Source organism: Hylaeus anthracinus, unplaced genomic scaffold (assembly GCF_026225885.1).
Source record: "Hylaeus anthracinus isolate JK02 unplaced genomic scaffold, UHH_iyHylAnth1.0_haploid 12002, whole genome shotgun sequence".
In the NCBI taxonomy this organism is placed as follows: domain Eukaryota; kingdom Metazoa; phylum Arthropoda; class Insecta; order Hymenoptera; family Colletidae; genus Hylaeus; species Hylaeus anthracinus.
In genome coordinates this window covers 14,918,877-14,934,240 of record NW_026534349.1, presented here as the reverse complement: position 1 = coordinate 14,934,240, position 15,364 = coordinate 14,918,877, and the positions used below count along the sequence as shown (strand labels likewise).

Sequence of the window (15,364 nt, the reverse complement as noted above, 5' to 3'; positions counted from 1 at the left end):
CACGGACAGCTACCGAGGATCGGAACCACGCGAAATTCTAAAGACCTCATCGACGGTCGCAACTAGATTGATATTGACGGCAATATCAGGATAAACAGCTTAGCTTCGCGAACATGTTATAAACTATTGTTGGCCTTCCGTTTATTGTTTTATGTCGCATGTCGCTCGAAAGGTTAAGACTCGATGGCAATTCTAACTGTACATATGTATAGAAAGACAAAATGTTAGAAGCAATATTTACGAAGTAATAAAAAATAATTATTACTCAGTTATTCCCTTTTATAAGCCACTCCTTATTTCGACCAGAGAGTTAGGAGCTGCGATGTTGCTTTCATGAAGACTACGATCGAACCGATTATTTCGACGTCTGTGGAAAAATGCTACGAGAACTATCGGCGCCCTCTTGTCTCAAAAAAGGTCTGCTGACTTTTCCTTTCAGATCATACACTAACTCCAAGAGACCTTTTCCGGTATTGGTTTATTTTTTAACGTCGGGGTCTTAGACTTCGAGTCACCAAGGGCCCGAAGTATCCAACAGTTTCTCCGCGAAATCTCGGAATTAAGTCCGGCATTTAATTACCCTCAGGGACTGTAGCGGTGTTTGTAGCTACAGTACGGGCTTAGCAACCCCGAGGTACCCGAGCTAGAGGGGAGCCAGCGGGTCCCAATAGATGAGGAGTAACTTACTCCGAGTAAGAGATACTGCAAATAGTATTAAAACAATGCAAGAGTCATGTAAGACGACGATAAGAAGAATGGAAATAAGCTAGTAATAAGCTAATAAGTAAGCAGTAGTGCGATAACTTTGTATAAGAAGTTACGCACTTTAAATAAATGAATGGATGAAGTCTACCATAAACGCACTAGTTCAGTCCCGAGTTTGTGCATTACAGAGGACTTTGTTTTCGCTTCGTCCTTTTCCTTTATTCGTTATCCTTCTCTACGTTCGAAGCTCGTCGGCAAACATCAGAGAATATACAAAGTCTACCATAAACGTACTAGTTCAGTCCCGGCTTTGTGCATTTATGGAGACAATACTGTACAGAACAAATTTGTTGAGAAATCATTAACCGGTAAAATTTAAATAAACTAACGAACGAACTTAAAATGAAAAGTCAATGTCTACGCGCGAGAGAAAAGGCCTTGTTTAGAAACTAGCTGTTGTTTCCGGCGCTCTTCCGAGACTTGGCTGGTGACTTTTAAAGTCTCCCTCGTCTCACGTTTAACCCCCTTTCTTACAGACAACGAGAGCGAACCGAGAGGTACAATTAATAACCGAAAAATCAATGCAGCTAGGTCAAGTGACGTATACGTACACGTAGACGTTACACATAGGTATAGACATAGACACGCACACACACGTAGATCGATCCTCGTTCGACTGTCTCGGAGGGTACGCAGCTCGCCGTGGCTAACCGCGTATGAATGAAACCGAATTTAGAGGAAGACACCCGTGTCCCAACGTTGACACAGAGAGAAAACACGCGATGAGAAAGCACTCGAGAGTACCCTTTTAACGATATCCTTTTACGACTCTTGTTGATGAAAATGTCCGCTATATTAGTCGAGACTTGATTATCGATTCAACTCTTCGTAATACAGTAAAGTCTCCATAAATGCACAAACTCGGGACTGAACTAGTGCGTTTATGGTATATTTAAGAAAACGTCGATGACCTCGAAATATCCGAAAATATAACCTTGAGATAATTTATTTGTTTATCATGGTATATCCCCCTCCAAAACGAACAATGTTTTCCTTCGACATTTTTCCTACTTCAAGGAATAAGCGAGATGTAAGAGTTACTGTATGCATAGTACAGTCGTGGGCTAGTTACCGTGGCGACCGCTAGACGTCGTCATGCTTTCTCTACAGAAACACAGAGGCAATGTACTTGTCGCAGGGAAATGATAAAAATAGATTTGATCAAATCCCTAAGGTAGATGATCGATTCACGGGAGATGTTAAAATACAACTCCGTAAGGTCATTTCCTTAAAGAAAGTAAGTGATTTGATCAAATCCCTTAACTGTTTTACTGTAAAGATGAAATAATATCGTTTAGATATTGAAAGTATTTATTTAGTAAATCATGCGTTATTAAGGCCAGGTTACACCAATAAAACGTGTTTCTTTAAATAAATTTTGTTTACTGTAAAAAAAATATTTCAGAATCAAACTTTTTACAGCTGAAAGTACATGTATTAAACTATTTGGAAAAAAAAATTTTTTTCTTTTTTTTAAATGGCGGCTCTTAAAATGGCTATTCAAACTCGTCCAATTTATTGGGGGGTGTCATCATTTCTTGCAAACGAATCATCTGAAAGCAAAAAATAAAACGGTTTCATATTCTGTATCGAATTGGCTATGGTCGGTACTACAATGAAACAATTTTCACCGTAAAATAACAAAATGGCGGACTTTTGAATTTTTCGACCTTTTTTTTGCACTTTTAATTGCTTATAACTTTTCTAAATAACAGTGAATATTTTTGGTTGTAGTACCGACCATAGCCAATTCGATACAGAATATGAAACCGTTTTATTTTTTGCTTTCAGATGATTCGTTTCCAAGAAATGATGACACCCGCCAACAAATTGGACGAGTTTGAATAGCCATTTTCAGAACCGCCATTTAAAAAAAAGAAAAACAAAATTTTTTTTCAAATACTTTAATATATGTACTTTCAGCTGTAAAAAGTTTGATTCTGAAATATTTTTTTTACTGTAAACAAAATTTATTTAAAGAAACACGTTTTATTGGTGTAACCTGGCCTTAAAAGTAGAATAGGTAATACAACGATACTCATAGAAACATAAATTATTTATTTGAGACTAATTAGCAAAAGAAATAGGTACTCAAGCTGGTATTTTAAAAAATAAAAAGAATATTTTTAGGGAATGTAATTAATAAATAATTGATGTTTCTACGACCATTGTTGTATTACCTACTCTACACTTAACAACGCATGATTTACTAAATTAATACTTTTGATATCTAAACAATATTATTCCATCTTTTCACTAAAACAGTCAGGGGATTTGATCAAATCATATTAAATCACTTACTTTCTTTGGGGAAATGATCTCACAGAGTTGTTATTTTAACATCACCCGTGAATTGACCGTCTACCTTAGGGATCTGATCAAATCTCTATTTTTATCATTTCCCTGCGACATACATATATCCTTGGCTCTCGTAATTACAGTTAACGTATGATTTCGACAGGTCACCGCTGTTGTTGCAAAGATCAACACTATAAAAAAAGTTCTCTCTCGAAGTAATTTAATAATCTTAATATCACGACTTTGTACATTCTCTCATGTTTGCCGACAAGATTCGAACGTATAGAAGGACAGCGAGTAAAGAGAAGAGGACGGAGCGAAAACATCGAGGCATGTCGGTAAAACAATGTAATACAACGATGAAACTTTCTTATTATTAACTCTCTTGTTGTAAAACTTTTACCATCATATCCCTGACATGTCTCTAATTAAAATGAGACCAAACACGACATAATTCGGACGATATTCACCATGCATTTTTTTTTAGTTAGTGTTCTACGATATATGAAACATAATAAGTTCTTACAATTAAATATATTGCGAATTACGTCATGTTTGGTTTCATTTTAATCAGAAAAATGTCAGGAACATGATGGTAAAAGTTTTACAACAAAAAAGTTTCACCAATTGTCTTACCGTCATACTCTGTTTTCGCTCCGTCCTCTTCCTTATTCGCTGTCCTTCTCTACGTTCGAAACTCGTCGGCAAACATCAGAGAATAATGATCACGTAAACACTGCTCGGCGATCGAACTCCTTGACCCCCCAAGGGGTATAACCCCAGTTGGGGGGGGGGGGGATGGTTCCAGTGCATTCATGGTAGAGGTACTTGTGCATTTATGAAGACTTTACTGTATCGTTGGCCGAAATCGATCGGAATTCACGGTATGAAGTCAATCCGAATAGCATACCTCCCTCGAAATAAGCAACTCACCGGTCCCGACCGAATTGCTTATTTCGAGACGGTACTGTATCCAGTCTTTACTGTAGAAGAAGAAACTCGTATAGAATAGAGTAATGGTACGTGTGAACGGGAAGGTAAAAAAAAAAAAAGAAAATGGATGTTAGCGTCCGATCAATATATTGATTTTCGGAACAGCTGATCCGCCGCTGTTTGCAACCGATGGATTCGCGAGGGGCCAAGACGTCAGGGCGGAACGAGCGCGAGCTTGCGATGATCCGAAGGCGCGGCTCCAAAACGAATGTCGCGTGACCGACGAGTTACCATCGTTAACGCGTAAATTTGAGCAAGCAACCCGACGTTGCATTGCCATAATTAATAATTAACCATATTGAATTAAACAAATGATATATTGTTCTAAAAAGATCTGGCCACGGAGTGGGAAAGGCATGGCCTTCTGGAAAGAAGACCGTGTTGAACCACACGGCACTTAGCCCAGAACTTTCGTATGAAACGATTATATCCTTTGAAATCATTTTTATCATGGAAATGAAAAATGTGTTTAGGTGTACAGGCGCGCTCAGAGGCGATGGTGCGCGAAAAAAGATGAAGAGTGACGTAAGATTTAAAGGGTAGAGAGAGGGATTGGGATTCGGATTAGGAGGAGGACTGGTTAGGGAAGTAGGGACGGGGGGGCGGGGGCGGGGGGACGGGATGAGAGTGAGAGAACACGAACCGCGCAGGCGGCACCCACTGCCAGGGTCACTCGACGCTCCTCCACGAATGCTCTTAATACTTACTCGGATGATTCTCTTCTTTGTGGCAGTCAGTGCGCTGCAAGCGCTCCGTGAACGCGTGTCGATTTTGGACGTTTCATTGAAAGATAAAAAAAAAGAAAGAAAAAACACCGGCCAAATGGATGATCGGACCTCCGTGAAAAGTGAAAAGTGATGATGTTACGTCAACGCGACGCCGCGGCGACGAGTGGAAAAGATTTGTTCGCTCTTTTCTTGAACATCTAAGGTCCAAGTGTGCGTGATTCGCCGTCAAGTGATATATAAGTAGACGAGTGGTGTATATCGATGCGATTTTAGAAGACGTAGCCGTCTTCGTTTTCATCTCCAGGTGCGAATAACACCGAAAGACGCGCGAATTGATAATCCCTAAAGTGTAACCATGACCAAAGAACGTAACGAGATAAAGCAGGGAACCGACAAGGGCTGGCGAACACCGTTTACCATTACGAGTCTCGAAATTATCGCAACATTTTTTCCCCAAGGATCGAGGAAACGTTGAAAGTGCGATTAATGTTTAGAATAGCTAGTTTTCTTCACGGATTGTCCGTTACAATTTGTTCTTTGGGAGCCTTTATACGATCGGTTCTCGTCGAGGTTTTATTCTCATTTACAATTAACTGCGATTAACTCGAACAAAAATACCACTTTTCGTCGCATGCAATTTATCGTTCCTTTCCGCACACCCTCGTTACATGATCAAATATTTGTTTATATCGTACCTATGTTGAGTAATTTAATTTTCTCAACGAGGACTCGGACACGGACTCGAACTCGGAGTATCCAATCTACTTGCAATTGTTTTACATTTCTTTCGGAAGCGAATAGAAGCTCGTACGTTTCTCCATTGTTTTCGTAACGTATTCGAAAAGAAACGACATCGACATCAACAGCTATTTATGTAAGTTGCGAAGGTAACAAGAAAAAAACAATTAATCGATAGAAATATTGAAGCAATAAGTATTCGCACAACTGTTTAACTGTTAAAACTTGATTAAAAAGAAAGAAATTTAGATTAATTTATAAGTATATAATACTTCCTTCGTAGGATTTCCTTTTGATTTTATAATTATTGTAACTTTTCTAAGCATTAAATTAACTAAATTATTAGTTATTCGAAGTGAGATCTTCTTTCATTCCTTTATTACAGCATTTTTTAAGTCTTTTTTACTGGAAATTTGATGTTTTCTAATTCGTACAAAGCAATAAACCAATGTGTTTATTGAGTCGTACGTGTCATAAGAGTCGTACAAATATTTATTGCTTCTATACTGTTACCCACTTTTCGCATTTTTTTGTTAATTTCACAAATTATATTAACTAGTAAATGTTGTTTGGACCTATATCTATCTTAAAGATTTCCGAGAATACGTAAAATATCATTGATTATAAAAAAAGAAGTTAAGAAACTACAATTTCAGACAAAAGTTTTTTAAGAAATTGATTGGTGTATACATTCTGCATTCACTGTAATTCGATCAACTGACAGCGATCGGTTTTCCGTGGTAATCGCTATCGCGGTGTGTACATACGTGAACTTCATCGAGTCGGTAAATGATTTAACCCTTTGCACGCGGCAGGTGACTAGTCACCATTAGCTTTCACGCGGTAAATCTACGATACCTAATGTTTCTTTTGGTTTAATTTCTTTGCGCTCGAGGCACTTTTCTATAGAATCAAATCCAGTCCATTTTTATAATAAATTTCTGTGAAACCAAAAACTCTACTTTCAAGAAAAACATCTACGAACGTTCATGACTCGATGTATTATTATTTCAATTCTTAATCAGTTGTATTCTGATGTAAGTGAATTTGAAATTGTACGTTCACAAAATCACTTTTAAATTTTATATGTCGCCCTAGAGGCGCCACCAGAGCGCAAAGGGTTCATTTCTTTGGCGTTCGAAGTGTCGATAAAATGATTGTCGGTAAGGTAAAGGTGACCTTATTCTTAAATCTAGATAGCTTACAATTCATGGCGATAGAATGCTAAGAAACATCTCGAGTTGCTGGTAGATACCAGAAAAAAGGCCTCGAGTGCAAAGGGTTAATTTCACTTTGAACACGGATCGTGAAATTTTGTTCGGTGATATGTTTGAAAATAAAGTAAGGGGTCCTAGTCTGCGATCGAAAATATCGGACAAAGAAAGAGAGCGATTCGGTAATGGTTAACCGCTATGCCATGCCATGACGCGTCATGCATTATCGTGTCACGAACGTTTGGCAACAGGTCTGAAGAATCTTGACGCAATGAAAGCACGTTTCCGGCCAGTACAGCAAGAGAAACGTAACTTCGTTTAAGAAAGCCATTGTAATAGATAGGTGTTTGCGAGTACCCGTAATTTACGAACCGACCTGAGCTCGATTCGATTGCTCGAGACGAGTCGAGTGTTTGAAAGTTCCGAGCTACTTGAAATCGACGAACTGTTTGAAAAAAAATGCGAACTACTCGAAAAAAATCAAACGACTCGAATATTCGAGCCCTCGTAAAACGTCGATTTACTCGAAAATGAATTTGCAACTCGAAATTTTTCGAATAACTCGAATATATTCGAACAGATCTTTAAGTTTCGAGTTACTCGAATATTCATCTATTTTCGTATTCTTTTTTTAATTATGGGGAACAGATAAAAATATTGTTTAAAAAACATAGGAAGAAATACGTTTTGTTCGTGAAAATATGAAAATAAAATAGATGCATTAAATCAACGTCATATTTTTCTTCCTTACAGTTAGATTAGTATTTGGTAGTAAATAGATGAATATTCGAGTAACCCGAGTAGTTCGAATCTTAACGAGTAACTCGAACGATTTCGTGCTGAAAATTCATTTTCGAGTAAATCGATGTTTCACGATGGCTCGAATATTCGAGCCGTTTGATTTTTTCGCATAGTTGGCATTTTTGTTTCAAACAGTTCGTTTATTTCAAGTAGCTCGGAATTTTTACACGCTCGATTCGGCTCTAGCAAACGGATCGTTACTTGACTCGAAACTCAAATACTCGAATAAATCGAATACTCGCACAGGCACTAGTAACAGAATTTACGATAGGTTGCCTACACGTATTTTGTAAGACACGCGCTCCCTTCTTCCTTGTATCGCGTGTCGTCCATCGAAAAAGAAAAAGGACACGAAAACGGACAAGGAAAGGACGATATTTGTCCGTACCTGTTCGCTAATTTTTCCCGAGCGGCCTACGCAGCCTACCCAACTCGGGGGAAGCCTATACGGTATATCCTTTTCCCGTCGAAAAGAACTGTAATCGACTTTTGCTCCGAGCCATTCCAGGACCCCGATATCAGTCGATCGCCAAGGGAATCGTTTCACGCCTACTACGAGAAACTTGAGCCACGACAGGAAATTCCAATTATCCATAAGAACGCAGAATTTCGCGGTGGATTGTTAATGTTAACGAGAAAACGAATACGATCAACGAAAGAATCAACGATTACTTGCCGGGATAGAAGGGTTTAGTTGTACGAGGTTGGTCTCGATGTTAGTCTCGGAAAGGGTAGAGAAGGGAAGTCTCGCGAAATTTCGATGAGAAAAGAAAAAAAAATTAACTGATTTCACTCTCATCGTAAGAATCAAGAGATAGAAAATCAAACTCAGTAAAAAGCTTTTCTTCGTTAGCATCCCTCGTATTCCGGTATCTCATATCTAGACTGTGGATTTTTATGCATTTATGGAAAATCTGAACGTGCAAGAAACTATAGAATGGACATAGTAGCCAGTAATATAAAAAGTATAGAAAGTCAAGTTCGTATTATAATCCTTGCAGAGTAAAATAAATTCCTATTTAGATTCAGTTTTTGTAGGTACGTTTACAAAGATTTTATTTTGCATAAAGATCCGCAGTCTACTTATATCTATCCATTTGTCCCTGTCTCTATCCATGCTTCATTTTATGTCACAAACGTTACATTTCCTTGTTAGCATCCCCCCTTATTTGGAAAATAAAATGATTTTCAGTCATAAAAAAGAAACAACACAACAAGTTTCTTCGGATAGTAACGCGATAATCACAGTCGAACATATATTACTTCATTATTCTAAATACAGAAGATGCCGTGAACTCAACAAAATCAGGCCGTCGTTAAAAAAACAACTTTGAACCAAGTAACTTAGATAACCTTATTAAGTTTGTAAATGAAAGCAACTTACTAAACAAAATTTAATAGTACTCACAAGGAAAGCTTTTTAGGTGTCCGTCTTTGATTGTTTTGATTTTTTGATATGTTTTAAAGGAACGAAAAATAAGGTATACGTATTTTTTTTTTAATGGCCCGTTTTCATATTTAGGGGGTGAACGACTCCTTAAAGTTTCAGCTGCAATAGGCTATTATTATAAACAGATTATTTTTTACAAAATGTAGGGCCATATTTTGTATGCAGATACAAACCATGAAACTGTTTAAGATAGTTTTTTTCTATATACAGTGGATGTAGAAAGTATTCGTACATCGATCAATTTCCAAAAAAACCATATAAAATTGTAATTTATTAACTTATTTTTTATAAACAATGACATTCTACATTTTCTCGGAATTCCCTAGAATAGATAGATTACGAAAAAGAATAGCTATTTATGTAAGTTGAGAAGTTAACAAGAAAAAAACAATTAATCGATAGAAATATTGAAGCAATAAGTATTCGCACAACTGTTTAATTGTTAAAACTTGATTAAAAAGAAAGAAATTTAGATTAATTTATAAGTATATAATACTTCTTCGTAAGATTTCCTTTTCATTTTTTTAATTATTGCAACTATTCTAAGCATTAAATTAACTAAATTATTAGTTATTCGAAGTGAGATCTTCTTCCATTCCTCTATTAGAGCCATTTTTTAAACTACTTTACCGGAAATTGAATGTTTTCTAATTTGTACAAAGCAATAAACTAATGTGTTTACGTTACAAACTCTACTATAAATGGTTCGTCACAAGTAGACTGCGGATCTTTATGCATTTATAGGAAATTTGAATGTACAAGAACCTACAAAATGCACACAATATGCTAGAATATAAAAAAGATCGAAAGTAAAGTTCATGTTATAATATTTGCAGAATAAAATATATTCTTATTTAGGTTCAATTTTTGTAGGCACGTTCGCGAAGATTTTATTTTACATAAAGATCCGCTGTCTAGTGATAAGAATAGTACTAATACTTATTGCTTCTATATTTTTACCTACTTTTACCATTTTTTTGTTAATTTCACAAATTATATTAACTATATCTATCTTAGAGATTTTCAAGAATATGTAAAATATCGTTGATTATAAAAAAGAAAGTTAATAAACTACAACTTCCTCTAAATTTTTTGAAGAAATTGATCGGTGTACGAATACATTTTACACCCACTGGATGTAAAATGATAGTTTCGGTGATAGTCTTTCGCAGCTGAAACTTTAAGGACTCGTTTCACTCCCTAAATATGGATACGGGACAATATAAAAAAATTCGTATACTTTATTTTTCGGTCCTTTAAAACGTATCCAAAAATCAAAACAATTGGAGGGGAACACGTACAAAGCTTTCCTTGTCAGTGTAGTCGCTAATAACATAGGATGTTAATGCGACGTGAAACCTTTAAATAAAAGAGAAAAAAAGTTTCTTCGTTCGTTAATTCGTTTGACGATTGTTCCGTGGTTCGATCAGGTTAACCGTTGGGCAATTGTTAATCTATGCGCGAGTCGAGTAATCGCCTATGTATGTCATGGTTTCGCGATATGCGTATACACGGTAAATGCGGGCTGAGGGGTCGAAAACCGAACAGATGACCAAGTAAAAGAACGTTCTTTGTACCTTTATTTTACTTTCAAAGTATCCGTTTTAGCGAATCGAAAGCAAAACGCTCCGAATACGGGATTTGCAAGTATTATTTATTGCTAATTGTGCACATCAACGGGTAGCCCTCTTTACGCGTTATCCTTCAGTTGTACCGCGTCTCGTCTCGTCTCGTCACGTAAACGTGCAGTAGAGATTCCCGTATCCGAATTAAAAGGGAGACAAAAGTGGCCGGATAGTGGATTTCTCGGATAATAGAACAATTACTTTCTTTCGCATTAAATATCATTTATTCAAGTAGAAATGAACAAAATTGAGTTTCTTTCAAAAGGGTCCCATATCATTTTAGCAGGAATTAGATTCCCGTTGTGCCTCGAACCACAGAAGTCCTTTTTAACCGACTTCGGAAAGGGTGCATTGTATTTAATAATGCCGTATTTAATAATTTAACCAAATTCATCGAGAACTGGTGAGTAACAATGTAGTTTAAATAGAAATTATTTCATACTTTTCGGAGCATTTTCTCATACGTTCAAGCAATAACTAGAAATTATTTCATATTTTTTAGTGAAATTTTAATGTTTTTCGAAGTCGGTTATATTTTTTTTCCCAAAAATTATTCTATTCAAATGACTCAAATGCTTCGACATAAGAAAGTACGTTGTGCGGATAATAAAACGTCCGTATATTAGGGGATTCGGATAATGGGGGTACGGATGCGGGAGTCTCTACTGTACTTGTACCAACGACTATCGGTAAATAGGCCAGTCTTTTAGACACCAAAAATTTCGTGATTCTTCGATTGTAAAGGTCGACTCAGACTATACGACACGGACCGTCACGTTCCGGCATCGACACGTACCGGCACCGACACGACAAAACATTCAAACACGCGTTTTAATGGAACTATTCACTCTATTCCCGTTGACGGAACGTTCAGGTCGGTGGCTGTTAAGTGTGAATCGTTCCATTAAAACGCGTGTTTTAATGTTTTCTCGTGTCATTGCCGGAACGTGACGGTCCGTGTCGTATAGTCCGAATCGACCTTAACTCGGCTGACTCACATTTCTGAGGGTTGCAAATCTAGATTTATATTGGATGATTGTATAAGTTCGTGCCCGATTTTCATAGACGTTGCTACGACAACTCCATTGTTTTTGTTTGGTTTGGTTTACCCACTAAATAGGCTATATTATCATATGCAAAATTAGATTGTAGAAAAGAATGGCGACTACGTAATTGATTAATAGAATCATATTCTTTGAAATTTAACACATTAAACTTCATTTTTAAATCGGGCACGAACTTATGCAATCATCCAATACTATCTGTGCGTGGTCCTTAACAACATATCAAACAATCAAATAAAAATATTTACGGTACTTTATGCAATGTTTGGCAATGAATTGTCTAACGTGACTGGCCTAAAAGATTTTTAAACGGTCGTAACATTATCATTTCGAATTTCACGCGCGTGTGTTAAACACCCGAAACACGAAACACGGAATAGTAATGGGCGTCGACGTGCTTTGTTATCCTATGAATATCGTGTACGAAATCTCGTCAAAGTTCAATTAACGTTGGACGGACGTCGAGTGTCTATGATTCTTTTATCATCGTACGGATTAGGGAGCGACGAGCATCGCCAAGTTAGTTATTCCGGCTCGACGGTCATCAGACATTCAAGAAACCTGCATACACATGACTCTAATTAACATAGAAAACAGAAATTGTAATCTGCCCGACCGTCGCCGACGCCAACGCCGACGGTATCGATGTCATCGCGATGAGGATCGTTGACTCGAAATTCATATCTCCAGGGGATAGTCAACCCGTTCAAACTCTAACGGTTGCATGTGCAACTGGGTAGATACCAAACCTGGGAAACAAGCGATGTTTAAATACAGTGGGTGTCGAATGTATACACCGATCAATTTCCCAAAAAACTTTTGTGTGAATTTGTAGTTTCTTAACTTCTTTTTTTATAATCAATGATAGTTTACATATTCTCGGAAATCTTTAAGATAGATATAGTCCAAACAACATTAACACACCCTTAACTTTATTATTTTTTTCTCGGTTACGATTTCAGATAGTCATATTCTGCGAAAACGAAAATATTCGTTCTTATTAACTGCATCTCATATATTTTTGCCAGGGTATTGTTTTAATTATTAAGGGTAGAAAATAAATAATTTATTTTTCCCGGATGGTAATTGCAAACAACCCTGTGAGTGATACCTACCAAAAAAATCCGGAATGATGATCGGTTATTTAGCTGACACATGTAAAAGTTTCAGAACGGTGGGAGTCCTGGAACATGGTTAAATATTAAAAAGAAACATAAATCCCATGCGTTACGTTCCGTGCAATGAGCTGAAGTAGAATGAGATAATGGTCAGACAGACTACGCGTATCGTTACAGCTATGCATACGACACTGAGGCAATCAGTTTCAACAATTTTGTAAATGATATCATACAATTTTCCTGAAAAGTATTCTGTTTATTATTTCTTAAACGATATCTAGACATTGTTTACAATTACGCGCTGTGCGTCGCTTGATGCATTCTAACTTAGTTGTAAATTATTAAAAAGGGAAACAACAAGTCCAAACAACATTTACTAATAAATATAAATTGTGAAATTAACAAAGAAAATTGCGAAAAGTGGGTAAAAGTATAGGAGCAATAAGTATTTGTACGATTCTTATGACGAACCATTTACAGTAGAGTTTGTAACGTAAACGCATTAGTCTATTGCTCCGTACGAATTAGAAAACATCAAATTTCCAGGAAAGTACTTTTAAAAATGACTCTAATAGAGGAATTAAAGAAGATCCCACTTGGAATAACTAATAATTTAATTAATTTAACGCTTAGAAAAGTTACAATAATTATAAAATCAAATGGAAATTCCACGAAAGAAGTATTATATACTTGTACATTAATGTAAATTTCGTTCATTTTTAAAATGAAGTTTTAAAGATTAAACAGTTGTGCGAATACTTATTGCTTCAATATTTCTATCGATTAATTGTTTGTTTTTGTTAGTTTAGCAACTTACATAAATAGCTATTTTTTTCGTAATCTATCTATTCTAGGGATTTCCGAGAATATGTAGAATGAAAAATAAGTTAATAAATTACAATTTCACATAGTTTGTTTGGAAATTGATCGGTGTAAGAATACTTTCTATACCCACTGTATCTCCAGAGGATAGACAAATCGTTCAAATTCTAACGGTTGCATGTGTAATTGCGTTGGTACCAGACTTGGGTAAACAAAGCGATGTTTAAATAAATAAAACGGTGATTTCAATATGAAATCAAACAAACATACATTACGTCGGTTCCATCTATGCTTGGTTTAATCAATTTTGTACGGGTCCAAAATTTACCAGTCGGGTATTATTAATATTATTGTTATTATTATTATTATTATTATTATTAATATTATTTGGATGAACATTTATCGAACCACGCACGACAAGCTGCTTACCAACGATAATCTGCTCTGCGTGGTCCGATAACATTAGCATTGGCAACAACCAAATATTATTTTTCGAGCGGTAAAAGATCGACAAGGAACGAAGATGGTTGTGAAACTTGCGGTAACACATTCGCGTGCCGATAAACAATGAGATGTTTTCTAAGGAAATATCTTTTCCATTTACGTGCAACTAAAATGTCAGGTATCGCGATAAGGAAAATCGAGAGATAAAGAGAGCTTCCATTAATTTGTGATTTAACGTGATCAAAGAACAATGTGGAAAGCGAGAAGGGAATTTATCGGCGTCGGTGTCGATGTGTCGGTCAGTTTGCTTCGAGACGTAACGAGTAAATGGTAGTCGAGAAGGAATTAAGGTAAACGAAAAGCAGAAGAAAAGACAAAAAAAAAGCAATACGATTTCATCGGCGTCTCTCCTTGCGATGCATCTCTCCGCTTCGTGTAATCCTGCTCGGAAATGGGATTAAAAAGAGTAGACGAAGAAAAGGATGAAGATCAGCCGGGTAAACGAGTATCTCTTATCTAGCCCTACCAATTCCAAATGATTTTTTCTCGCGAAGTTCTCTCCTTCCACGTATAGTACGACGGCTATACGCGTAGAGCCTCGACGGAACGATCAGGATAAGGCTTAAGAGAGCCACCAAATCCGCAACTTTACGAACAACGTTCTCCTCTCCCCGTAAACGCGTAAATGCGCGTACTCGTCTCGAGTATCTCTATTAAAATCGTATCGTTCTATTAAAATGTATTTAATTATAAATGGAACGCGCGAGCAACTTTTTACACTCTGCTCGCTCTCGCGTCTTTGGTTAAATGAAAAATATCCAGAAATAGAAAAGCTCTCGAGGATATCCGTCGAGTTGACGCCGACGCGACGAGTGGACGAAAGCTGAAACTACGTTTTATGGTAGATCCACTTCTTCCTTTAACACTCGAAAAGCTCGGCGTCGCGTCGCATCGTCTCGGTAAAATGGTCAGCTGTTGCTTCCGTTAGTGCCAAGCCAACCCTCTAAAAATACGTGTAGCGTCGGGCTTGGAGATTCGAGCTTTGCCCCTTCTCGTTTCAACTCTCGTGTCAACTATTATATAGAAACTCGTTGTCTAATTTTAACGCGAAACAGAGTGTCCACGCGGCACGAGTCCCGCAAATTGCGAATTACGAGAGATGCATGTGGCCTTGGCGATTGCGCAATTCGACGATTTGGACGGAGACCTCGTAACCGGTACGAGCACAAGTTTTACCGAAAACTCCTTCGATTCGACGACACGTTAAGGGGTAACACCCCTCTAGAGGCTGAAAGCAAGGCCTA

General features: G+C 37.1%; 3 protein-coding genes across 7 annotated transcripts in view; 2 read left to right on the top strand and 1 right to left on the bottom strand.

Moving 5' to 3' along the window:
- Positions 1 to 15,364, top strand: part of LOC128891693 (FMRFamide receptor-like) — a 55,715-nt gene that overhangs the window by 16,092 nt on the left and 24,259 nt on the right. Inside the window, exon 1 of one of the 5 annotated variants that reach the window (XM_054151402.1) lies at positions 4,396 to 5,088. The exons of 1 other annotated variant lie outside the window; for it this stretch is intronic. The gene's annotated coding sequence lies outside the window, so the exon portion shown is untranslated. Of the gene's footprint in view, positions 1 to 4,395; positions 5,262 to 14,149; positions 14,558 to 15,225; positions 15,278 to 15,364 lie in introns of those variants that run through there. 3 more of the 5 variants (XM_054151403.1, XM_054151406.1, XM_054151405.1) reach the window with 3 other exon arrangements.
- Positions 1 to 15,364, top strand: part of LOC128891697 (uncharacterized) — an 88,069-nt gene that overhangs the window by 63,158 nt on the left and 9,547 nt on the right. The window lies entirely within an intron of this gene.
- LOC128891681 (uncharacterized) overlaps positions 1 to 15,364 on the bottom strand; it is a 66,197-nt gene that overhangs the window by 41,579 nt on the left and 9,254 nt on the right. The window lies entirely within an intron of this gene.